We start from the raw sequence: 27,130 nt of genomic DNA, 5'->3' as shown, positions 1-27,130 counted from the left end.
CTGAGCAACGGGGCAGGCRCTCGCGTAGGAAACACAGCTCAGGCAGTAGCTGACACGGCTTGGCCGGGAGACGGGGGAGCACGCTGAAGTGCAGGCAGCTGGCCAGGCCGTCCTGGGAGGCAGAGGGAAGAGGGGCCAGCACTGTCTCAAAGAGGTTAGAGAGAAGTGGGGGCACAATATATAGGTGGCTATAACGACTCCCCTCTCTCATGCCATTCCTGATCGTATCACCTTCACCCTTAAGAGTAAATAAACTAAAAGGCAACCCTGGCTCCTGCAATATCATCGTTCTCTAGCTTTAGTATCTATACAGATATTCCTTTCAGAAATACAAACTGAGTGGCCCTTAAATCACTCTGTTTGATTTTTTAAAGCACATTTGTGGCATGACTCTCAAATCACAGGCTTCTTTTCTGCCTTTGCAAATAACTTTCAACATAATTACAGGGTGCAAATAAGGATATAGTCTGCAAATGATCAATTACTTGATTGCAGCAAATCAGGTTGGTAGATGTCTGTGTATTCTCACTTGAATCCACAAGGAGTTGCAGGGACAATTATTGGACATATTAAAATTATAACATGCAGAACAGGAAGCAAAGTAAGGGATGCTTTAAAAATTGGAGACAGTATTCTGTGGGCAGTAAASCAAATCTGTTACCCTCTTCACCCTTACGTGCGAGAAAGTATTACTATAGCTCATTGAGATACTGAATAACACCTAGATTTCTTTTTCTTTCCAGTTTTTCCTCTTTCTAAATGTCCATTCCRAAAATGTTGCATTGTTATATAAACTTAACTATATTTTTTTCTGTTTTAGTGCAATTGTGTCTCTCTCCAGAGAGTGATATTTATTAGATTATGACTCTCTCTCAGCTAAAGTTCTTCCTTTTTATATGCTCCTTGAACAAATCATTTTCTCAAGCACTTACACAAGGCTGAGTTAAGAACGGAGAACTGCATGTTTCAACTTGTAGGTACATACTTATCCTATGTATACTAGCACTGAACCAAATAGTCCTTTAAAAGTCACTCAAGATATGCTACTTTCRATCTGTAGCTGGTTCAGTAATTTCTCAAGTGCAATTATTTTTAAAAAGTATTTATGTAATGCTTTGATAATTTCTGCTCAGCAGGTTACTTGAATAGTTAATATGCAAGATACAAACACAATTTCTCATGTTCTGAACTGAAGTGTGAATGAGACTTCACAGTCATGGGCCTTATAGAAAGAGCTTTTTTAAAAGAATTCCACTGCCTTCRTGCTGTGCCGCCTCGATTGTTTGTGCTGTAGTTTCTTGGCCGAAGGAAGAATTCTCTGTTTCTTTTAAAAACCACAGTAGCACACAGAAGAACCAAATCCTTGGAGTAAGGAGCAGCTTATGAAAGGATAGCAACTATTTCTTTTCCAAAACATTTTCTGGGGGAAAAAAAAACCCACAAGGTCAGAAGTTTACCTCTTAGTATAGCTTTTCAGCCAAGGACAGTCCAAATTCAACCCATAGGGATTATCACATTATGCAGTACACCCATGCCAAACCCCAGAACAATGCCACACCAGTTTTACTCCTACCCTCGGTGTTGCAGGCAGATCYGAGCCGTCCGCATTTAGCAAGAAAGGGGCATCCTTAGGAACGCGCTGGTCAGCAACAGCCCTGCAGCAAAAGTTCAGGGAAGCGTTAGAGGTTCTTTGGCATCAGCTATGAGACAGTATTCACCTAAAACGAAGTGTCAGTGTGCCACTGGGATGCCTGTTCAGGTAGCAGTTCTCTGCAAAGAGCTGCCAGGAAGAGACCTTGTAATATTCCAGCCATAATAACCAGAACAGAGGAAGCCTGTCGTTCAGCTGTGGAAATCTTTGTTTACTGATTACGAGGAACAAGAAGAACAAGCAATCGTGGCAAATATCTCTTCTTAGAACAACCAGGCTGACTACACTTAAGGTGGAAGTGAGCATCTAATTTGCTGCACATTCCATTACAGTTATTTTCTGTTGGTTTAACCGAGGRCTCTAAGAAAAGCAGCATGCACTGCTTCCATTTTAGCACACTAGCTAGCGGCCTCCCAGAAGCCGCCTCTTGCTTACTGTTTCGCTAGTCCTCAAACAATGCTGCCCTCTCAAATGATTTTATACAAGGAATTTCTTTCCAAAGAACTTACCATTAAAAATAGTAAAGAAAAAGAGAAAAAGACAGCATGTGGGTGTAACAGATCATTTGAAAGATATTTTTAACTAGCTTGCTAGAGACCTGTRCTGTTGGACTCAAGGCATCCAAACAGTCCTTGTTCTACAGATAGAGTAGAAAGAGGGCAATAACGCACCTCTTTCCATGTTTAGTATTTTTGGAATTGGGGAAAATGTTGAGTGGCAAAAAGGGGTTAGTTTCACACCTGCCTAGGATTTCCATATGCATCTAAGAATTTTGCTTGTTTTGGATAACAAGCAAAATTCTTGTTTGTGTCTGCAAAATTTGCAGCCTTTTTCAAACAAACAGAGCTCCTCTTCTACACAGATGTATTTGCTTTCTGTTTTTTTTTCCTTTTTTCTAAGCTTAAGGAGAGTGAAAGTCTGCTGACGATCTCTAGGAGAAACTAGAAGTGTTTCCATGTTTGTGTAAAGAACCTAATAATTCTGTTTTTTGGATACACAGCCACATCATTGTGCAGGGCCTTTTTGGACCTCTACTGTAACATTCCAATTGATACTCTGCCCTCAGAAGACAGAAGCAGCCTCCCAAGATGGGCTCATCTGCTCTAAGCATTCATCCCAGGCTCTTGCATCTTAGCTAAACAGGCTGAGAAAACAGCTTAGCAGGTTAGTATTCAGATGAAGCTAACTATAGTCCAATGAATCCTTATGCTCAATGCACCATTCTCTGTCACCCCATGTCTTCAGTGCAAAAGGGGTTCCATTTTTCTATCAGGATATCTAACCCATGATAAAATCTTATCCACTGGCCATTTTACTGTTATAGCTAGTCCAATAAAAACTAAGAGCATCCATGAATTTACAGTGAACTTTTTCAGTAGGAACATGATGCCACACCAGAAACAATTGCCCAAAGACACTGTGGAACCTCCATCCTTGCAGGTTTTCAGGGCTGAGCTAGACAAACTGTGGCTGACCTGGTGCAGTGTTGGCAATACTCCCAGTCTGAGCAGGAGGTTGAACTTGATCTCCAGAGGTCCTATCCAAACGATAGTTCTAAGATTATATGATTTATATGTATAGAAAAGTAAAAACTACATGTACTTTGCCTCTAGCAGTCTCTATTAGTCATCTTGATATAAAAACCAAAACATTTATTTTCAATGGAGATCAAGCTTCGGCAAGAATGATATGAGGTGTATTAAAAGAGCAGTAGCAGCAGCTGCTCTATTAACATAGAAAGAAGATGAATGAATAATTGCACCATCCCTATAATCATATTCTAGCTATGGAGATATTTTATTGTTTTTTAATGACTTTTTAATCAGCTTATGTGAAATAAATTATAAGCAGGAAACCTTAGTAGGAACCTCAGCAATAAAGCAGGAAGAGATTCATGTCTGCATCTTGATTTTGCAAAGGAATTCAGATTGATTCATTGGATGTGATCTCCACTGCCTCATGCCTTGCAATGCACATGCACAAGCATGCACAAAGTGAGGGCAAAGGAAGCATAAAATGTGACCATTCACGTTGGGAGTCACCCAGGGCAGAGTGCAACTTCCAGCTTAGCTGTTGAAAGGCACTGAGTTTCCCAAAGCAGCACTTCTTTCCTTGGCGGCCCGGCCCCAGGCCCAGTGTGCAGGGCTGTTTTGTCTGGAAGGAAAGTACTAGGATACAAAGACAGTAGCCAAGAACACTTTTTCTAATTTCTGAAAATAAGCACAAATAAATCATCTCAGGCTGTTCTGGCCTAAAATTATCCTTKCCTGAAACTATTATTGGGATTAGACACTGAGAAAACTCCCAAATTTAGGAGGTTTAGGAGGTTTGGAAAATATAGGGTTAGGGAAAATTTGTAACAAAAATATTCTCCAAGGAAGGTTCCATAAATCCAAAAGGAACAAGCAAAATGCTTCTTCTTGCTTCACTTCCACAGAGTGTTAAAGGCACTTTTACTCACTTTCTTACTATATCTTACTTTGTGTCTGCCTGAAAGAAACAGTATAACTGGAAAAAGATCCCTACYACTCAAGAAAAGTAGAAGATTGTATTGAATCGCTGTTTTTCCTAGCTCCACCTTTAAGAATAACATTTACAGTAAAGCACATACAAAGAAGCTTCCTATAAATATAACACTAAAGACGATATTTAGTCAGTCATTGAGAAATGAACAAAGAATTTTCCACTCCTGTTGTTGTAGCTGGTAAAGGTTTACATTCTGATTCTTATAAAAGATTTATATAGTGCTGTAAATGTAGAAAGCACTTTCCAAACATAGATAAGACATATTCTCTGTCAAAATGTCAAGGAAGACAAATGCAGGAGGAGATACAGGACAGGAGAATCCTTAGTAAGAATTAGGGAGTCCAGAGTCCTGAAACTGTATATTAAGTGGATATCATAGTGCTCTGGGAAATACATAGCCTGAGTCTTCAGCTTTTTGCATCATTTTACACAGGTATAAATCAGTTTCTTCAGGGATCTGATTTCTCCTCTATAATAATAAAAGCAGAAAAATTCTCTTTCTTTCATTTTCAGATCAAGAAATTCTTTAGAAATTTGTAAGAGATAGAAATCTGACCTCTAAATTTGCATCAAAGATTCAAAACTGGGAAAAATGGGAAGGGAAGGGTTTCAAACAAACAAGCAAACAAGGACATGAAGAGAGATTAGGAGGGAAGGATTGCCTTAAATGTGTCTTTGGCATCCAAATCATGAGCTACAAACAGCATTTAGTTTAAAGCAACCTCTGCACAACTCTCCCCCATACTTCCAGATTACCACCATCGATTTATGGTGAAGGTCACATCCATGCCTTTTCTGGTACACCAGTATTTCCTGAGACCACAAAGGTTAAAATATAAGTCTGGATGGTGGACAAAAAAAGTGTATTAAACATTGTCAGAACTCTTTGGATAGCTCACTTCCTTTATTAACCTTTCTTTCAGCAGGAGCCCTGGCCAGATTTCAGTGGAGGAAAAGGTTCAGAATTTCTCATGGGAAAAATGTTGTTTTTTCTAACAGTATTAAGAAAYAATATGAATATAATATTAATTCAAATGTGCACATCAGGGCCAAGCTATTTTACAGCTCTGCAGTAATCTCTGAACAGCTCAGACCCCCTTTTTCAGTTGTGTGAAGCAAATACCTGTGGGGTTTTGGCACCCTGCTCTGCTGAAGCWAGGAAGTTAAAAGACTTCCAAGACTCAAAGCCATGGTCTCATCCTTTCTTTATCATGTGCTTCATCCATGCGTAATGGTTTTCCAGTTCAATTACAGTTATTTGTTTGGGCATCTTTTGAGTCTCTCAGCCAAGGGAGGTGACAGAGCTCTCACCCACCTCTGTACTCCTGRGCCTCCTGGAGCATCTCTGTGTGTTACAGACCTCGGCTGCAGAATCGTTTCATCCACAGTGTCCGAAGGTCACGCCAGCATTCGCCTGGCACATGGGGCCTGCTTTGGGGTAATTCTGCAGCACAGCTAGCACAGGACAGGCTGTGGAATGGGCTGTTTCAGTCAAGTCAACACAATTCCAGCTTGCACCTTACTTCTGAGCCTCTTAAGAAAAATGAGAGGAAGATACTAGGAGAGAAGACGCGCAGAGCAGGTATATGTCAGATCCGGGGCTGAAATTTGGGCATTCAAAGATGGAGAGAATCATGACTCACACAGAAAGACAAGGGGACATACAAAGAGCTGGAGTGTTAGATAACAAATTATAAAACTAAAGTATCTTGAGAAGATAGTAGGTGGATTTATAGTAAAAAAATTCATTGGCATTTCTGCCATTGACCCTTGAACCCCTTTGTAGTATAGCACTTTAACTGAAAATTCTCATGTCTAATAGTATTATATCACAAATACAATAAATACATTGATTATCACTGATGTATCTGCAGACGTGAACCTTAGTTTTAAAGGCAATATTGGGAGAGAATTTGAAGACCAAAATCAGGTAGCAAGGTTGACCCATGCTTTATATGAGGACACTTATTAGCCAAAATTTATCTCCTCTTGTTCAAACTTTAGGAACTGCATATACTAATCTTCCTCATGCTCCATAGCAAAACAGGACCAACAGGAATTCAAAATGCTTGCAGTGTTTCTGAGGTAAAAGTGATCTGTCAGCGTCCATAATCAAGAGCTGCTGGGAAGAACCTAAGCTCTCTGTGCCAGGTTTCCAAAGGTACTTTGGTGACTGAAGATGCAGGCAGTACCTAGTTTACAAATTTGTCAGTCATGAATTCCTATCATAACTTAGGATCAAAATCAGCCCTCTGCTGAGGTGCTTTTAAAATCCAGTGAAGGTGCTCTCTGTATTTTTAAGGCACCAAGGTGAATTTGAAAATCTGGAGCTTCCACAGCCTAGTAAAATGCTCAGTTTAGCAAACCGCTTGGCCAGCTTCCATGCAGTTCTGGGAATCTGAGATTGCAGATGCAAACTTAGGCTGCAAAAGATTGCTCAAGGAACCTCCAAGATGACTTAAATTTACCTTTAGTCTTGGCTTCCAGCTAGAATTTATTTCTTCTTGCAAATGAGTTCTCACTTCTGACRTGCATATAGGACATATGGACATGCTACTTGTTCAGCTTTATCTAGAGCTAGATACTGATTCRATAATTACTATATTAACTGCACTGAGAAGCAAAGAAAGTCATTGTTTTCCCATAAACCCAACAGCATAAATCAAGGTTTGTGATTCCAGGATAAGCCATTCTAGAACATTTGAGAAACCAAAAAGCATATATGGAAAAATCTTCCCAAATGTATTGGCCTGTGTTTTTCCTATGACCTATTTCTCTCACTGGATTTTCCAAATATCTTCATAAAGAAACAGATTGTAGCTTGACCAAAAGGCTTAGTATATCCAGCTAGCTGGTTGTGTTTTGGGTTAGCTGACAAAGTTGCTGGAGATATTTAATCATCATCCTAATCTTTAACCTCAGAGAGACTTAGGTTATACTATGATGCTGTTCAAGCTGAATGTGTTCCCTTATGTTGATTTTGACCACAGGCCAATTTTGAGAATCCTTAAAGTCTGATGAAAAAACACTCATGTGCTTTTCTGGAAACACCTCTTATAAAGCCCAGAAGAGCCTCCAAAGTATAGTCAGTTGGTATTCTTCATCCAGATCACTGCATGAAGCCACATGTTTTATCATTTCATCCCTTTAGCCACAAAACCTCAATTTGTATATGGTGCTATAGAAGAGATCTGTTTCTTGCTCATTTCCTACAGATCAGCTGTGTAAAGCACCATGAGACCAGCAGTGCTATTACATAGGTATCATTATTCAAGACAGATGACCAGTTTAGCACCAATGTTGTTCTACAGGTAAAAAGAAATAACAAAAACAAAAACACATAAACCTTCTGCGTTCCTCTTTTGCCAAATAATTGCTAATGATTATAGTCATTCTGACTTCTTTTTAACAATCTCCTTGCCTGTCCCAGGACAATGAGAGATGTCACATTAAAGAAGCTGTAGATCAGCAGCGTTCCTCTTTGTAAACTTTGGAATTGTTAATGACTTTACTGCATATTGTTTCATTAATGAGTCACAGCAGGTTACATATGCAGTGCTTCCTTCCCCTTGCATTCACCTCTTTCTAGAGGAACCACTGCCTAGGAGAGCAAGTCTTAAACTGTGGGCAATAAATTTCAAATGCCTTGAGGAGAGTTGGCTGGTCACAACAACCTGGCTCTCCTCCCTGTCTCCAGCTGCTAAAAATCACATTACAAAATAGCTACATTTCACAAAACTTTCCCAATATTATTTTGTCCTTTAAACCATTGACACCATTCTCAGAGGAGTATTAGCTGAGCACAGAAGAAATAGGAGTAGTTTTGTGGAAAGATAAAAGCTTTCCTACAAAAAGCAGTAGCAACCTTGGAAGCCAAGCAGAAAGTTAAGTCTTGTTGAACTGCATAGTGGTCTCACTCTACTCAAGTCAGTTTGAGGTTTTCAATTCAGAGTATCTAAGATTTCTTTTCCCATCTCTTATCATTTCTTCAGGATACCTAGTGCTAGTCTACTAAGTCGTAAGCACCTTAAAGTTCAGCTTATGATTCTTTATGATAGACAACTGGCATGGCATCTGCCTCTTTGCATCCTAACAGAATGTAGGAACATCAGAAAATTCACAAAACACCTGTCCTGGTATGCAGGGAACTGCCTCACTCCCACAGCAGTCCAAAGCAGACCAACAGACCTAATCCCATGATACCTTGCTGTCTAGTGACCTGTCTGGATCTATACCCCCAAACCTTGCCTAGAATTGAGCTGCCTACAATAGTTCTTTCAAAGCATTTTCCATAAATTAATGCTGGTCTCCTGTTAGATGACAGAAAACAGAAGACCAGTTCCTGACTTGACCTAGGGAGTACCAACACAGACCTGCCACCTACTCCAATAACAAAGCCACAAGCTTGCCTTCTTTTTGTGTTGAAATTATCCCACTGTCCGTAAAACAGGACAAAATTAATCARCCCAGATGTCTGCAAACTCTACTGTCATGTAGTCAGGGTAGCTTGTCTGTAGGGCTGATGACCCATCMTTGCCTCACTACTTCACCCAGCAAGTCAATTTAAGATATATAAGCAATTTGGGGAGCAGAGTCAGAAGCCCAGGTGTCTCCCCTCCCATCTGATAGTCCTACCCTCCTTCCCTTATACACCACCCTCCATCATGCCTCTATTGTATTCTTGAATAAGTAGCTACTGTAACACTTTATTTTTAATGAGGACATTAATCCCTTTGATGCAAGTTAGGTGTGCCCTGGGAACACCTTTCAGACTGAGCTGTGCTGTTTGCAAAGACATCTAGTTCTTCCTTCCAATAGGCTTGAATATGAGTTAGGTTTCAAATTACTCTGCCCTGCCAAAATTGGAGTACTTTGGGAATGAAAAGAAGAAAACACAAGGCATCTAGGATATTTTATTAAAAAGTGAGATACCAGTGGAGTTCAAGTGACTAAGAACTTCAAAATGTTCRGGAATTATGTGTCTAAATTCTGCTTAAGTCCCAGTTTAAGTGCCTAAGGCTTTATCTGGATGCAGTCACTAGGGCCTTGGGAAAATTTATTGGTGCCAGCCTCGATGTATACGGATACTGGGCATCTCTATGATCAGACAGYAAACTAATGGGTTTAGAGAATCATTTAAAAAGAAATTTCATTGCCCACTGTGACAGGTAGATAGGAGCTGACAAGTGAGTCTGTGGATCTAAAATTTCCCTGCCTATGGTTCAAAACCCTTAGAGCTTATCAATTACACCACCCACATAAAAGAAAGTCCACCACAAACATCTAACGTGCTCTGTTTACACRATTATTACTGCTAGCACAGCTGCATTTTTGTTGATTGCTTGAAAAAAGTAGTAGTATACAATTACATATATGAATGCATAAATACATATATCTATTTATAAACATATGCATACATGACTACTTTCAAATTAAGAGTTCAAAATGCTGAAGTGTCATATAGTTCAGTCTATATCTTGCCACAAGTTAGAAAAAAAAAACAAGTTATAAAATGATGAAAAATAAAGTCAGATAGATGTGCCAAATTTTCATGTGGTTTGTAATATCAGAACTACTAGATATAGGTTKAATCAACATATTTTTAATGAGCTAAGATTACAGGGAATTTTGGATTATAATATATTTTTTTCTAGTTCATATTAATGTTCCAAGTTCATCATTTCAGATTTATTCCTGATCATAGTAATAAACACATTCTAAGCAGCATCTCATTTCTTTATTTTCTTTTTCTGATCTTCATTATGCTTCCATTATCTCTACTCCTCCACCTGTTCCATCTGGCAGTCTTGGCCTACTGATAATTCCCACACAGGGTAACTGGGTTTATAATTGGACAGCATTTAAAATTCCAAAGGTAAACTCTACCTGTTTCAGTATTGTCTTCTGAATATCAATATACACCACACCTATGGCTTCACCAGGAATACAGCATGCCCTCAGATTCCCCAAAGCACCTTAAAAATTGCCTTGTGTGTGCCAGTTTCCTGAAAACTTGAGTCAGGCACTGGTATTCTCCAGGGGTATGTACTCAGTAGTAGTCTCCTGATACTCCTGTAGTGCTTTCCTTGCTTTACAGAGAAAAGAATACAGCCATTTCCCTGTCCCATTATATTGACGTTATAGATTTGATTGCCACCTTCATCCATTTTTTTTTTAACTGCAAGCTCAGAGGTGTGCAGAAAGAACCTGTRTCTCCTTCACCACTATTTATCAAACTGTATAGCTGCATTGCTGAAAAGTTTGGGATGCTATGGTCCTCTCTGTGTAATATCAYGAGTAACGTGGCTTCAATTGAATAATTACATCACTGAAGACCTGAAGTATTTTGTATGACTCTTATTTTTCTTGGGCTATGAATAAAGTCCTAAACAAGTTATGATCACCATAAAATGGAAAAACCAAAACATTAAAACAAGTCAMAAAGGACACAGTGTTCCAAAAGTGAAGCCAAAGTTCCAATTACAACCTGAAAGGAACACATAATTTGCACGTACAAGAAGGAACTCTTGTCCCAGAATTTTGCTTAACACCATAAATACATGCAGCATCACATGACACTTATAAAATTTTTACTCCAGGCAACCACTGAAAAACCAAGCTGGCAAAAAATCAAGTGCAGTTGCTGGCCACAGGATCTGTAAATTTTCAATTTCCCTCTTTCAGCTTTTCAGAAAAGCCCTGGCTCCACAGGCAGACACTATTAACCATTCTCTTTGGGTTTTACACCTGTTTCACTGCCATAATATCTACCAGAGAGTGACTTCAAATAGCTTCTTTGGCACTAGATTATCCTAAGAGTTGAGACAAAGAAAAAAAGAATCTATTCAACTTTGGCCGSTCAGAGGTTACAGACTCTGTCCAACATGTTTCTTTGCTAAGGAGAGCAGGAATGCTTTACTATGCCATACAGCTAGTGTATGATGGAGCCCTTTAAAAATTTGATGTGGGTAAACTTCATGAAGTCAGTGCAAAACTGGCTCCAAGCACACAAGGTAATAATCACACTGCAAGTTTCTTTTTACTCTAATTAAGGAAGCATTTCTGCATAGTGTACAATCATCTTGATTCATTAACATCTGTCCAACAAGTCATTGGAGATCCACCACCTGCTTTGAGAAACAGAACACTGAGTTCTCCATAGATGTTTGAGAAAAAGGACACTTGAACAAGAATGTGAGTAACAGTGAGAGAAGTTACAGGTGCAACAGGAAAATCTTCATTTTTAGTAGTGTGACCTATGATTACCTGGTCAGATGAGAGTCCTGATCTTTCCTATCCCCCCACTTTTTGTCTTTCCAGACATTCAGTTTTCCACTACCCTTTTTCCATTCCTCCCGTGTAATTTCAGGAGCATTCCCTACTTAAGATAAATTKGAAATAAAACAGAAATGCATGTGTGTCTTGGCATGCCAATAGACTGATTGAGAGACTAACTTTCAGCATCTCATTCCTCCTGTCCAGCAGAGACTGATTTTCCCTTCATTACACCAGAGCATCAGCTGCTTGAACACCTTCCCGTTACTCCATCCCCACATCCTATTGTCCCCTCTTCCTCTGCACATACTGTATTATTTTTACTAATAAAGCCCACTTTTCTGATACTGYTTCTCTCTCTGCGCTCCTTCCAACATAACTAGCTCTTCTGTGTCCTCTTCCTTATGAAATTACTCTGACATTACTATGCACAGTGGAAGTGCGATGACTGTTAGCTGTAGTTATGACTGATCTAGCTGATCTTCTTCCTATGTTACAGCAGCTTACAATGAACATATTAAGCAAATTTCCAGCTGCTCTCCCCAGACAATAAATAGAAAGCATAGGAGGAAAGAAGAAGAATCAGAGATGCATCCTGGCAGCCCTCCACAGACCACAAGTAAACGCTTAAGAACCAAAGCGGAACGAGGAGCCACAGCCTGAACCTTAGCAGTGCTTCATCACTTCTAATTACATACTAATTTTGCCCCAGAGATGCTTCACTTTCCTTCTGAGTGGACAATATGACTAGAAGATAATCTKCACCATAACCCCCTCTTTAATCACACCTAGACAAGTGCATGTACTTTGTTCCTGGAAAATTTCCCCATAAGCCTATTCCTCTAGCCCTTAAATATTTTTGTGGTTCTTTTAGTAGTATGTCAGGGAAAACAACCAAAGTGGATAGAGTAAATCTGAGCTTACTTCAAGAAATCCAGATGTTTGGAAAGTATCCAAATGTCTAGATTAAAATCACTTTTTGGTCTAGAAGTCAATCTGGAAAAAATAGGCCAAGAATATTAACAATGCTAATTTTGGTATTTTTTCTTACTTTATCTCTCTTGGAAATGCTAGAAAACCAGCCTTTGACATTTTCTTTTCAAGTCCCACACAAATCAAGGCAGTGAAAAGGCAGAGGAAATGATAAGTCAATAGTTGACTTGCTTGAGGCTTGGGAAGAGAGTCAGAGTAATTTATCTTTGTTTGTTTGCTTATCCCTAATTTAGGACTCTTGTCAAGCTATAGTCTCTGTCAAAGCACAACTCCTTGTCAGTTTATCTCCTTGACATCTCATGCAACAAGCATTGGTGGGCTGAAGCTTAATATGGGCAACCAAGCTCTTCATTCCTCCCCTCAAGCCCCCCGTCTTCACAGATATGTCCCATCTTTCTGCATATCTGTGAACAGCAGCTCCAGTCCTGCCTGACACCTCCCTTAGTTGACAGCCCGAGTGTCAGCGTGCAGCTGCTACTCCATCTACACATCCCAAGTGCTTCCAAATCTTCCATCTAACCTAAGATACTGGCTAGGTCATCCCAACATCCAYGACATGACCTAGCTACATTTGCCAGTTCCTCTCTCATGAACAGCAACACCTTTCTCTCCAGCATTACCAAAGGAAGCTTTCAGCACTCACAATGGTGCTGCAAAAATCTTTCCTCAGTTGCTTATCATGTTAAACCACCCCCATGGACTACTCACTGGCAATTAAAAAYGGGGTAAGTGATTCAGCTCAGCTTCAAGCCCCCTTTGCTCTGCCCCAAGTCTCACTTATCTTTCACAACTGACTCTTACCTCCAGAAGGGCATTTTCAAACTAAAAATTCTGCTCTTCCTTCCATATTTTACTTTCTGTCAGATAATTTCACTAAATAAATACCCACGACATTAATTCATCATCTTTCTTTGAATCCTGCCTTAAAACTCTGGTTTGTTCTGAAGCCCACAAAAATCTTGGCACTGGCCAGGGTGCCTCTTTGCAGATGCCACTGCCTGTTCTGCTGACCACTCAAGGCCAGTGGAGGGGAAATGAGGCAGCCCCTGTTTTGGGGAGAGGCAGGGCTGGGAGGCGACATCCTGGCCCAGGCAAAATATAAAATAGGGACTCTGTCTCCCTTGCTTCTATGTTTACCCAGGGCCAGCGGCAYGGTGGCAGCCTCCCTGCCAGGGCTGGACGGTGAGCAGGAGGAGGAGGGCGGCAGCAGGAGCAGTCTGTGAACGGGCTCTTGCCACATGTGGCAAATCGTTGCATTCGAAGCTTAGCAGCAGCTAAGCAGCCATGCCATTYGCTTGGCAGAAACGCTGAATTTTCCGTGAACTCCTTCCTCTGTCTCTTGAGCTGATTTTTCTACCTAAGTCTTCCTTAAGGATAGAGAGAGTTCAAAAACACATCTCCGAGAGGTTGTTTAGAATCTGATCTTAAGTCCACTGGAATTTTTCTACTGACCACAGCAGGCTTTTTGCTGGGGACCACAAGTAATGTGCTACCTCCTGAGACTCATAAAAATTTCTGCTCAGATCATGAACATAAATCAGTCATGAACGTGGCTTCCATGGAGCTAGCCCATGTCTCATTTTCAGTGAGTGGTGCCTGTGCCAGCTCTCCATTAAGAATCTGCAATCTGGGCAAATGTTTTTCAGGGCAAAACAGTCACTTTTAGTATAAATATAGAGTATACACTTTATATATATTTAATTTATATAAATATATGTATAAAATTTTATATGTAAATATAGATTTTCAAAAAATAAATTAGAAATTATAACATTTTAGATGTGTATGTACAAAGAGAGGCTCATACACTGACTTTTTGTGCAAYCCACAGAATGCCAAACCATTACTCCATGTACATTTTGCAGGGGAAAAAGCCTCATAAGCCTCAAGAGCCTCACTTTTAAGAAACATCCAGTGTCATTAGCTGAGCGGATACTCCTTGCTAAAAGACGTGGGGCAACTCAAGCAGGGGTTTTAGGCTTTGGGGAGTCCTTCATGAGCTACTGTTGACAAGGCAGTTTAGTGGCAGTTTGTAACACTGCTTATGATGCTTAGAATCACATTTCTGGTATAAACATTCATAATTACATATTGAGAATATCTTGTTTCTAATCCATCACAGTTTGTGCTTCACAGACATCATGATTTCACCTTGATCTCCATTTTCTACAGTGCCACCTGGGATGTGTTTTCTTTATTCTTGAGGCAGATGGTTGCTCTTAGAGCTCTGAAGCCTTTAGGCAAGCTCCCCACTGATTTCAACGGGAGATCTCCCTGGGCAGAGAGCGCAGGCTTTGATCCCTGGCGAGCAAYGTGGAAGTGCAGAATCAATTACAAATTTTCCCCTTCTGCTTTACTAACCTCTAGACTTTGGGGCTGGAGGTGAGGTGGGGCGGGGGGGAGCAGCAGCCATCTGCAACAACTATCGCTTTCCGCATCGCAGCTGCACGCAGCCAAGGCAGCGCGAGTCTGTCCTGGATCACGAGCTCGCAGCGGAGGGATAAGCGGTGCCGGGGACGCCGCGGGCCGAGGGCCGCTCCGCGGAGCCGCTCTCGCCGCTCGGGGAGGCAGCGGCTGCCTCSGCTGCTGCAGCCCGGCAGATTGGCTTGAAGAAATAGCAGGCAGGGGGGGAAAAGCAGCTGTGCAGGTGAGGGGAAAGGCTCTTTTTCTGAGCAGAAAAAAACAACCTGAATGTCCCATCCTCTATCCACCAAAGTTTTTTATCTTTAAAATAAGGACCATAACATTTTCCATTTTCTTACCCCTAAAACAGGAGGTAAGAAAGAAGGACTTTGTACCTCCCTACTCAGCAAAACACTCAAAAAATATATATTGATTTCAGTTAATTATACTGATGAATACGTTTTTCCTTGATTGCTAGATGTTTAATTTCAATATCCTCTGAACAAACTCTTTAGACTTCACAGCAATCCTTTGTTTAGGTGGTTGTCTAAACTTCCTGTTTTAAACCAGTTAAAGGAAAATAAATAAGAAATATTTTGTGCTGAGGCAAAGCAAAATGTTTGTTCCACCTGACATGAACTTATTGTCAACTTTTTGTTTCTATTAGCGTGAAAATCCATCTGCAGACCAACCACAAAGGAATTTCTCTCTCCCCTTTCCTTCAGTGTTCAAACTGAAAAGCAAATCCATGCACAGCACTTCAGGAGCCAACTCATAAGCCAGGTCTGAATAGTGCTTTGCTATTCAGGACTGCTATCAAAGCAAAGGTCTCCTGGCTCGTCTGGGAAAATAGATACAAGTAAAATTCACAAATGCAGTAACATATGTTTCATAGGAATAGTAAAGCWGGGAGACTAAGAGTCATGGAAAGGCAGTTGCAAATGACAGTACCAAAAGAGAATAAGGTTTTCAGACTAATGTTTGACATCAGGGACTGAGAGAAATTCACAGCTTTACATTGCTAACAGTAAAAGGAGTCAACTGAAAAACAAGATCATGAAATAGTGGTTCCAGTAATAAGCAAAGTGGTAAAAGAGGTATAGCTGGTCGATGTTTCTTGTTTAAACATTTTTTGYCTCATTTTAAAATGCTGGATTTTTTCATAGACAGATAATCCTTTTTTGATTACTTTAATGAACTCTGAGCAGATTTAACTTACTGCAGGCTGTAGGAGAGATAAGGGCGGATTATAGCTCCAGAGCTGAGGAGGAGGTAGAACGAAGGGGAAGGGAAAGGACCACAGGGAGGGCAGTGAGGGGGGACGGGAAATACATGAATTCTCTTTGCATCACTTTTCCCACCTGAAGTTTAAACAGCATCATAAAGTATCCTGAAATTTGGTAAATTATAGTTTATAACTGCTTACGTAGAAATTGCAAATAACATGCTAACATTTTAGAGTGAAATGCGTTGGATGATAATTTTCTATTTGTGACAGATGTTTTTGATCCTGAACTCTATTTTTGAAAGATATGGGAAGATAGGAAAACTAATAACCACTGGTATTGGAATTCTAGAAGTTCTATACTCTTGGGATTTTTCCTTTTATTTATTTTTTTTTCCTGCAGGGCTAGGCCTCTATTTTGAAACCTCTAAGCTTTTTCCTACCTGTCTTTAAGCTGAGAAGATATGTGTGTGTTTGTGTTTATTTTGGCCTATGGCTATGTAGAAAGGAAATTAAAAGTTTTATTGAAAAAATTTCTTTTGTAATAATGTCATTTTGGAAGATTTATTTTTCCTTTTCAGAGGATAAGCTCAACTATTTGATGGTGAAGACCCTCTCCTAGAAATATATGAAAATGTGCATGGAAAGGCTTTTATATTGGTTAGCTAAAGATAATGAATAACACCAAGTTTTCCAGCAAGGCACAGACAGGGCTCCCAGGCTCCCTAGGCCCCATCACTRCTTAGGATAGCAGTTTATAAAAGAGAGAGTTTTGCATTGCTGCACAGTTTGTACTAAGCTAAGGAGGCCTGGCTGCATGGAGAGGGTGGAGGAATAAGAAGGCTGTTCTTCCAAATACRCATGCACAGAAATGTAATGAAGAAGGTTGCCCAGGGTGTTTTATGTTTAGTTGTAAAGAACAAGAAGCATTATCTAAAGGATTTAAATTACATCGCAGCCATGAACTGAATATGCGCTAGAGGTTTAAGTAATATAAACCTAGAACATAGCGTTCACAGTGATACTCAAAATTATTTTCAGTTCATGCTAATGAATTCATGGGTGTTAGATGTTTGCTAATTAAAATGGTTTTCATGTAATTAAAGACCATAGTTCAGTATTTCAACTCAGTAGAGCTGTCATAGTCCTAACAGCATACCCAAAATTCTCATTCTAGAGCAAAAAAAAAAAAAAAAAAGCAAAAAAAAAAAAAAAAGTCTTTGCCACTGTGCATCAGTGCATCAGCACAAGGCAAGCCCAGGACTGTGCCATGCTCAGACAGAAGCACAGGAAACATGAGAGGCGTCTTGACCTGTCCCTCAGAGTCCCTCCGCTTTGCATGCCAGCTGCAGAACCAGCATTTTCCAGGGCTCTGTCCCCCGGCCCCCTCATTGCCTCCTGCTCTGTGTCTGCGTCTCCCCCCCCACACTTGCTGTTCGAAGCGGGGAGGCCCCACGTGGCCCCGTGATAAATGTCYCCACCACAGGCGAAGCCCTGTGTTCAGGGCATGTGTGCTGGGGCTTATCAGGGTTTAAGCCAACCCAGGTCTCAAACCGAGGTCAGTACGGGCAGCACGAAYGCAAATGCAGAAGGAAGGTGGCAATGAGACCTGGGGGAAAGGAAAGACCATTTCTTGAAGCAGCATCACCGTAACATCAGCATGAACTGACCTTAAGTTCCCATGCACAAGAGAGGAATAAAAGTCCCTCTAATCTCRCCCTGCAATCTGTACGTGTGTCACACAACGTAAGGGGGAGTGAGCAGCACATGAGGSCATCTGGCCAGTGGCTCCCACACGACCTAGAGTCAGTTCCTGGCTTGTCTCCACCTCACGGCAGCACGTCCCCAACCCACATGCACACCTCCATTCCTCGTTTAACACACATAACCAGCCTCCTCACCTCTCAGGGGCAAAAMCTCATCGGTGAGGGCCACTCTCACACTGAGTGAAGGAAAAGACAACATTGCACCTAATCAAATAGAGTGAAGGTTAATGTTTAGTCTACTTTAATGGAAATAACATGACAGAATTCCAGTCTGAGCAGAGCAAAATTATCTCTACACACAAAGCAAACCTGCTTTGAATGGATCTATAATCTAAGATTCTCTTCTGCTGAGTCCTATAAAACCTAAATAAACAGAGAAAATCAAATTAAATAAAACTGAAATTCTAGATCTTCAGCACTGTCCAGTACAAACTCAATAAACTGCACTTACACAAAAAATACCTGTAGATATACTCATGGCTGCTTACAGCTTTCATAAAACTATAGTGGATTTTTTTTTTTTTTTTTTTTTGGCAAGTTGAGTTTAGAAGAGATCTCTGAGTGTTATCTGATCCAAGCCTCTGCTCAAAGCAGGGCTGACTTTGAAGTGCATTTCTTATACTCCATTCAAAGGCCACCAGAACCAAGAATAGACAGAGCTCTGGAATAAATTTTTTACTGTATACACTTAAGCCAGGGCTGACCATAGGGGGCCAAAGGAAGTGATGGAATGAGAAGCTAGAAAAGAGCTCTGAGAAGGCAGAGGACTGAGAACTAAGAAACCAGAGTAAATACCAAAGCGTACAAGATTATTTCCATCTAAATCACCAGGATCTTTGCCACTGACTTCAGTGAAGCCAGAATTTCACCCAGGCACTGATGGTACCAATGAGGAGGGATAGCAGTAAGATTTTATTATCCAAATAAACAGTGTGACCCAATTTCTTCAGCTTACTTTGAACTGGAGGTTAATGTTCAAATAATTAAAAGGCATTGGTCATCATGATCTGTGACTCATTCTTTGCACAGTTCAATCAAGCTGCTTTTAAATCAGTCAACAGACTTACTGATTACTGGAGCATGTCAGTGTTTTCTATCCATTTTTAAGAGAACATTATACAGCATGTCTTGATCTCATTCTCAAAATTTAATATAGTTTTCTTTGCAAACATAGCCCAATTGTACTGTTTGAAACTCTTTAGAAAGGAAAACAGTATTTTTAATAAAAATGAGATATTATAAGAGGAACTAAAAATAAAAAAAATATTGCCTCTGCAATTCCTTACAGGTGCCTTGGTTTCATTGACGGAAAGTGGCCACACACAGCCATCCAAGAGGTCCATTTCAAACTTGCTAATAGCTGTCTWAGAGAGGCTAAACATAGTAACCAAAAGGAAAACAGTTTTCCTGTTGCTAACAAAAGCTAGATTTTGCAACTGTTGGTTCTGAAAATAACAACCTTCTAACCTTCAAAAATGCACACCTAAAATTGCCCTAGATCCCTTTCCCAGGTGCACAGCTAAGTGGGCAAATTTTCAGATGAGTAAACATTTCTGTTGACTCAAAGAGAGTGCAATAAGAATTGTTGCAAATTGTAATCAATAATGCATGTAGCACTGTACATACACAACTGGCTTCTGAGAAAAGTGTTTTGTATTAAATATAATTAATATCTACCTAATTATTGATATATATATAGTAACTCTAACCATACACTTGGAACAGTAGATTTTTCAGCCTTAATTAACCTAAAGAAGACATGACCAGAAGATTTCTCTTCTGTCAACAATTTAGTAGGATTCAGAAAAATATGAATAGGGAGAATGTCCACAATAATATTCTACAATGAGCTACTTCATACGAATGGGGAAAAAAAGATAATTTTTTTGTAGCATCATTGAGATATTCAGTAACAGGGGTTAATCAGGAGCTTCCCTAGCTGGCCAGCTATTTTCCAGCTGCTCCTTTTGGGTTTATTGCTGCCTCTGCCTTCCAAAGGTGAGGTGCTGGCCTCTTCAATCCAGACTGCTGTGCTGGATGGACCAGTTCAGTCATTTGATGATTTCCAAGTGCCTACTACATTACCCATGCATAGGTTTGACCTAATTATAAAATATAATCACTACGCAATATCCAGGAAAATGCAGAAGACTGATAATAAACTGCAGATCCTGTGTCACTAGTTCAAAAATCCAACCCTGGTAGTAAGTTAAGGTAACTTTCTAGCTGTTGTTTTCACAGCCTTTTAAGTCAAAGGAGCAGAGAGCAGCCGCGCACGTGTCCTTGTGCTAGAGCTGGGTTAGCAGGCTGCCTGGGCAGCCCAGGGACTGCCTGCTCCACTGCACCATCCAAAAAATGGGAAAGTATTCTTTGAACAAACACTCACAAAGAGATGTGAAAATTTAGCATCGAGAGGTGCCATTCAGAGGAAATGATTGCTCCCCTTCCAGTGAAATTTTGTTACTCTGTCTGGCATTTTCCAATATTCTCAGTTTTACACTAGCTTTTAGCGTTTTTTTTCTTCCTCTCTTCATTCTCACTTCTCTATCTTTTCAAAAGCAAAATGGAAAAAATATGAGGAAAGGAGAGGTAGAGAAGTAAAAAGCAAGGGTTTATTATTTCTTTTAAAAAACTGCATTTCCAGGAAAAATATTCACTTCTCTCAAAAACGTTGAGTGAGATGTGTGGCCAGCATTTCTTAGAGCTRTTAAACTCACCGTGAAGAAGAAAGAAAGAGGTTATTGCTGTACGAGCTGCAATAGGAAGCCACTGAGTCTTCCACCTAATGAGCTCCCTGCACAGGTCAGCGACTGCTTCTTGGTGTGTCTGTTGCTGGAGCTTAATGTCCCCATGTGCACAGCTGTGCTCAGATCTCTGTGTTATCATCCCCTCAAACACCGCACCTCCTGCAGCTCCAGATAGCAAAAACCTGCGGGGAAAGTGCAGCTCTCACTCCAACTCCACCATTACCTTGGCCAAGCGTGAACACGAAAATTTGGTTCAAGCTCTCCTCCATCTGCCTCCTTATTTCTTTTTCATTGTTTATCAGAATTCAGGCCTCATTTGCCATGTGACTAACTTTATGGGGGGTTTGTTTGTTTGTTTTTGATCTGTTGCTGATGCTCTTCACTACCTCAGTTTCTTGTGCCCCATGCCAGGCTGTTACATTCATGCCTTCACTGCTGTTAAAGTGATTAAAATTTTGACTGCTGTGTAGCTTTCTCTGAAGTTAGAGATGCAAATTGCATTAATTCTGCCACAGTTATAGGAACAGCAGAAAAAAGACTAACATGGGAGCAGGGAGATGCTCAATAATAAGGGAAAGAGATGGCAGGGAAGAATATAAATAAGATTTCTGTGCACAGAGCTTGCATCCATTCAGACTAATTAATGTGATACTCTATATGAACACTGACTTCAGTTTAAGAGTGGCTTGGCTGTTCCTGATCAGCTAGTGCAAGGCTGAGATAAACCTGGATTAAATCAAGGCTGGAATGCACAGAGAAGGACTACTAGGAGACTGTGTCCCAAGGCACACATTTACTTCAGCCAGCTGAAACACTGATTTATATGATGATGTTTCAGGATGGAAAGTATATATTAATGGAAAGGCATATCAACATTTAATTGGATGTACAGGATGTTTTGGAAACCTTTCTTAGGTTGTTTGTTTATACAGGATTTCATGAGACTGGGAACTTTGAAAATTACTAGAAACAAAAAAAATAGCAAATAAGAATAAAAAATATTCGGCAATAGGTCAATAGGTGCTTTATCTAGATGAGAACGAATAGCTGCACGAATTCTGAATGGCAGAGGATCAGAAATGGACCTGAATTTTTATTATTTTTGTGATTAAAAAGGAACACCTGGTTTTCCTCCTAAAAAAAAAAAAAAAAAAAAAAAGATGACAGTGTAGGAAAACACCCCCAAGTGCTATGGGAAGTTTTACAAGATTTGAAAGATCAGACAAATCTCATACAGACTCATATATGAAGTCCAGTGTTTCAGGAGAGAAGATACCATCTCTGTGCCTCCAGTGGTCGTTCATGCTGGTGCCTGGAGAGACCAGGTAGCTCCAGATCTAGGGTATGGAGTGTCGAGCTTGGTTTAAGGTACYCGGCTTGCATTCAGCTCCAACCTGCAGTGGCCATGACCTATACAGTGAATTTAATGGGCTGGCTTACATTTCATACAATACTGTGCTGTCTGAGCCGCAAACATATACTTCCACATTTGTTGGAAGGTATTGCAGACAGATTAGTTGAATAGCCGAAGACTGATTTATCATATTTTTTTCACAGGGTATACCTTTCCCATGCTGGCAGGGAAACAGAGGAAAGTTTACACTTTCTTTTTGTAATATTCTAAAAGTAATTAAGGGGGAAGCACAGAAGCAAGCAATTCCCCCTCCTGATCTGCCTCAGATGAGGAGAGATAAAGGTCAATTGAGATTTCATTGAGTTTTGTTTCAGGGCTGCAAAATACGCTGTCCATATCATTAATCCTACATTGTTATTCCTATGCACCAGACCTGCTCGGTATGCATTCCGCTTGCAAGGAATAATGATAATTTTAGCCATCATCTTCAGACCAAGATGTACAAATCACAAGCATTAGCAGAGAAGTAATTTTTAAAATAGTAATACTTCATTTCAAGTTAATGTTGTCCCAGTGCTAATACCAAAACTTATCTTAACTTTTATAGGAATATTTGTAAGATTGCTTATACCACTCCAGCAATAAAATTTAACTTTTTAATCTACAATTCTCAGATAGCACTAGGTGAGATTCATCTCAGCAAATAATCTGCAGGCAGGTTGGTAAGACAAAAATGTGGAGATATACATAAAAGTTTGATCAGGTTTATGTCTGTGACCTCATGCCACCATATCTGAGCATTGGTAAGAAGGTTTGAAGAATTTGGTCTTGTCTTGTCTTGGGCAATGTCCTGATTCAGATATACTATGCAACACTAGCAGCTGAGTCCACTCAAGCAATTTTAAAAACAAATATATGTGAGAGAAAAATCTAGCTGGTTAAATGTTCATGAAAAGCAATTATAAGAGACTTGCYGGCAAGGTCAACCTTAGTCTTCTTCCAAATCTGTATGTATATTCCTAGGATAGGGTATTTAGTTGTTCCTATTTCCAGGTCCCGCACCTAAGTCACAATTTCTGTTTTGCAAAATTAGAACTTAATGAAGTATGCTRGCATTAAGAGGAGTCTTCAAGAGAAAAATCCAGTAATGAAAGGCTGGTAATTGCAACAGAACAAGGAACTGATGGATAGCGCACCATGCCCTGGGTGCAGGTAGGTAGGCAGAGTGACTCATGTAGTACACTATATAAAGGTATATATATATATATATAAAGGTATGAGCAATTAATGAAAGCGAAGTGAAAGAACAACTTGTTTCACATGAGCCAGGAAGCTGCAACTGGAGATCTCCCCTCTATGACAGAAAAGCAGTATCTTTTCTTTTTCTGAGTAGAGTTTGTTGAGTAGAAAAAAGAAGGGTAATGGAAGAAAGCAATGGAGTAGCAGTTCCCTCCCAAACCGAATCTGTTCAAGAACTGACATCGCTCACAGCAACAGCAGCAATTCGTGGCTGTGGGCAGAGGAGGAGGCATTCAGCTGTTCATGCGACATGCTCTGACATTGTTGCGTATCCACAGCACTATACAAAGTGATGCTGCAAAGGCATAGAGGCTATTGCAGGCGGTAGCTAGAGATGCCTCCACTGTGGGCCCTGGGATAAGGCTGCCCTGACAGTACAGATTCAGAAGTGAAGGGGCACATGCAGTTTTATCAGGCAGAAGTAATGTTATGGTGTTCAGATGTTACAACATTAACATCCATGCAGTTAACTGTCATGATATTTATTGATGCCCAGAGAAAACAGCGACATGAATAGGTGCTTGCTCACAGCAAAATTGCCATTCACTGCAGAGAACAACAGAGCTGAGTTGGTACAAAGGGCTTCTTCTTGGTTCCCAGTAAAGAAGCCACATGCTCCAGTACAGTATCCCCCAGCATGGTGCCAAGGAAGCTCCCTTTCCTTTTTGCATTCTACTAGCTGTATCTTGGGACATCTGTGCAGATGCAGCACAGCCCRCACCTCATGTCTGCCCCAGAGCAGGGCCTTGCTGCAGCCCATTCCACGGCTGCCACCAAGCTCCTCTGCCTGAGCATCCTTCTGTGCAACCTGGGTGCTGAGGGAGTTGCAGCTGGTCTCACCCACATGAAGACCTGGCATGGCAGCAGGACATGGCAGCACACACACTCAGACCTAAGAGCACAACAGCAGCTGTGACCCCAGCGCAAGATACGATGAGCTGGGACTTCTTCTTTATTTGGATAGATACGGTCTATTAACATGTTAAATGAAAGCCAGATCACCACTTCTCTGCTAGTCTTGGTAATCACAGTCAGTAATAGAAACAGAGAAATACTCTGACACTCTTCAGCTCTTTGATATTTTGTTTATCCAGTTCTTTTGGACTCTGTTACAACTTAAATTATTCCTCCATTTCTGATTTTGTGCATTTGGTGTATATATCCAAGTAAGGCATTGGAGTTATTCACAACACTAGTTGTTGTGACTGAGCAGTAACGAAATGGATTTGTCTTTGTTCTCAGACAGGATAAGCCTAGGCATTAGGAGAAAGTCTCCTGCTCTCGCATTTGAAAAATGAAACTCCATAACTGCATTATTCTTGCTTAGATTCTGTCCCATAAACAGTCTTGCTAAACACTTGCAAAGAGCAGCAAACACAGCCAGCTTCTATTAAGTTATACTGAGCAACAATCCCATTGCAGAACATTCGTTTTCTGCTTGTTCCACTAGGAGAGAGGTCCGTTTAAAGCTTTCAGTATGATTTAAACACAAATGCTTTTTATATAGGTCAGGAAAGAGAAATGTAATTTCCTCTAGTTTTGTTTGGTCGAAGTTCTCTGTTCTAGCACTTAATTAATGACTCTGGCAAAATGTTTTGAAAGCAGCAATGTTTTTAACCCCAAATGCATTGCCAAATTGTGTACTTCCTCCTCATTGTCCGTTTTGGAGGGGAGGCTGAACTCACATCTATGCACTGCTAATAAAACCAAGGAAACTATTTTTATTGCTCTGGAAAAAAAGGTATCTCTTCCTCAGTACCCATCTCTGTCAATTATAGCTGCAGAAAAGAAGAAAGTGATATAAGAGGTTTGAAAAGCAAGGAAAAGGAGAAAAGAGAAATCAAATAGAATGGCGTAACATTACACCAGTTGGAATAATCAGCTTCACTGATTGGCTTTGACACATGATTTGCTTATTTATGTATCCATACTTGAATCCTAAGCATTTAGAGAAAAGTCCACATAAGGACATAAGCACCCAGAGCTGAAATTAGGCAGAATTGAGTCCAGAACACAATGCTCAAATCTTTACCTAACCCCATGACTGCTTGATTTTTTACCATCAATTTCCCTAGGTTTTTAAGCTTTCACGTCTCTTACAGCTCCATCGTGCCAGGCAAGAGCAGCCCAGCCCCTGTCCCAGGGTTGAGATACTGCAGTGCTGAAGGGCCCAGGTCAGTAAGCACACCCAGGGCTCCCCTACTGTATTCCTACAGGTGCAACCCCAAACAGACAGAATTGCCTTCAAAAACACATCCGGAAGTGGAGATAGCACACTATGTCACAGTCTAGAGACCACTGGATTCAAGACCTTCTGCTATCTGAAGGACACAAAATCACATCTTCTAGTTCTACATTTAATATCTTAACAGAAAAGTCTAAATTCGTTTCACTAGGATTTTACATTGAAATGAGATACCAACAAAAAGATTTAGGGACTTCCAGAAGATGATTCAGCAGAGCTGAACTGCCTGGTTTGGTCACTACCAAGGGAGCCTAGGWAAATAACTCCCTTAGCTCAGCACCCGGTCAGATGTTTAAACCATGCTGGGATGGACCCAAGCTCAGGTGCTAGCAGCTGTCTGTGCAGAGTGGAAATCTCAAAGCCTCTGTTCCCACAGATCAGCATCCTGTGTCCTGCACCCCTTCCATTTCCACTGTGATTGCTCCAGCATGACACCCCCTAACCCAGCACTGGGTGAGTCTGGAGCTCTCCTGAGTGTAAGAGTTGATTGACCCCCCTGGTGCTATAAAACAGAATGAAAACAAATTGGCTCTGTTGTCTTTTCCTCGGTGGGGGGATAATGACATAGATCTCTCTCTTCTACCTATAGAAACCTTTCCCACAAAACTTGTAGGAACTTAGAAGGCTTCTGTTTTACAGACATATTTGGTTGGCATTTCAAGTGGAGAAGAAGTTTTTTCACAGGGAATGACAGATGGTTAGAGAAATCACCTGAATTTCATTCCGTTAAACAGCTGTGCAACCCTGGAGCATCTGTTGAGTCAAAGATAATGATTTCCCTGTGGTAAGCTACAAGAATTGGCTTCCTCTCAATGTCTGTCCTGCTCTTCCTGAGTTGTCTTCTGCTCAGGAAAAACCTCCCAGGTTGCACCTCCCGGGTGCTAAGGAGGGAAGATTTAAAGACAGACGTAACTATTTTGAAAGATTCAGAAACAGATAGATAAAATARAAGTTGTCACTCCCTGACCAAAGTCCCTCAGTCTTAGAGATCACTCATCTTTCAAGGTAAAATTGTATCACTAGCTGCCTATCTATGAAATAAGTCAGAACCGAATATTCAGCTGTCACAAAACACACTTGGTCCAGAATACGTTGCCTCTTGCAGACAGCTCCGAAAAGCGCACGAGTCTTTAAAGCATCCAAAGTATCATCCTTCCTCCAGACACAACCACACCAGACAGTTTCCAGTCCCCATTGCTCCTGATTGTCCAGTTCCCAAGATTTTGAGCTCTTAGACATATTGACAGGACTGCTCTGTCCCTGAGTGATGTCAGACTCCATATCTGATCTCTTCAGCTGGTTTGTTCCCACAATCATAACTCAGCAGTGGGAGAAAAGCTTGACGATGAAGGCTGTCCCRCTTCTGAACAATGCCCCTTGCCAACTCTTGCTGTGCTGTGATATCCCCAAAGTGAAGGAGCCCTTTGGGGAGGACTGTCCTGCTGGACACCCTGGCCCCCTTGGGAAGCCCTGCTTAGGGGGTGGCAGCAGGCAGCAAGCAATTTTCAGGCCCTCCTGACCACCAAGATCAAGGGAGGCTTTTCATGGTAGGCTTTCCCCTCAAGGAGCCAAGACTTTTCCTCAGAAGTAGCCAGGACTCCCAGCTCTCATCAAGGGACACAGTCTCCTGTGGAGCACCAAGTTTG

At 40.8% G+C, this 27,130-nt stretch overlaps 1 long non-coding RNA gene across 1 annotated transcript in view; it reads right to left on the bottom strand.

Moving 5' to 3' along the window:
- Positions 1-1,575: 1,575 nt before the first annotated feature.
- Positions 1,576-27,130, bottom strand: part of LOC146585753 (uncharacterized) — a 46,649-nt gene continuing 21,094 nt past the window's right edge. Inside the window, exons 3-4 of the long non-coding RNA XR_014897937.1 lie at positions 3,682-3,805; positions 1,576-1,655 (exon numbers count right to left, since the gene is read on the bottom strand). This is a non-coding gene — a long non-coding RNA (uncharacterized LOC146585753). The remainder of the gene's footprint in view (positions 1,656-3,681; positions 3,806-27,130) is intronic.

The sequence above is a fragment of the Rhea americana genome, unplaced genomic scaffold, assembly GCF_003343005.1.
Source record: "Rhea americana isolate MKP2758 unplaced genomic scaffold, rheAme1 scaffold_77, whole genome shotgun sequence".
Taxonomy (NCBI): Eukaryota; Metazoa; Chordata; class Aves; order Rheiformes; family Rheidae; genus Rhea; species Rhea americana.
This window is presented reverse-complemented; position numbering and strand designations above follow the sequence as displayed.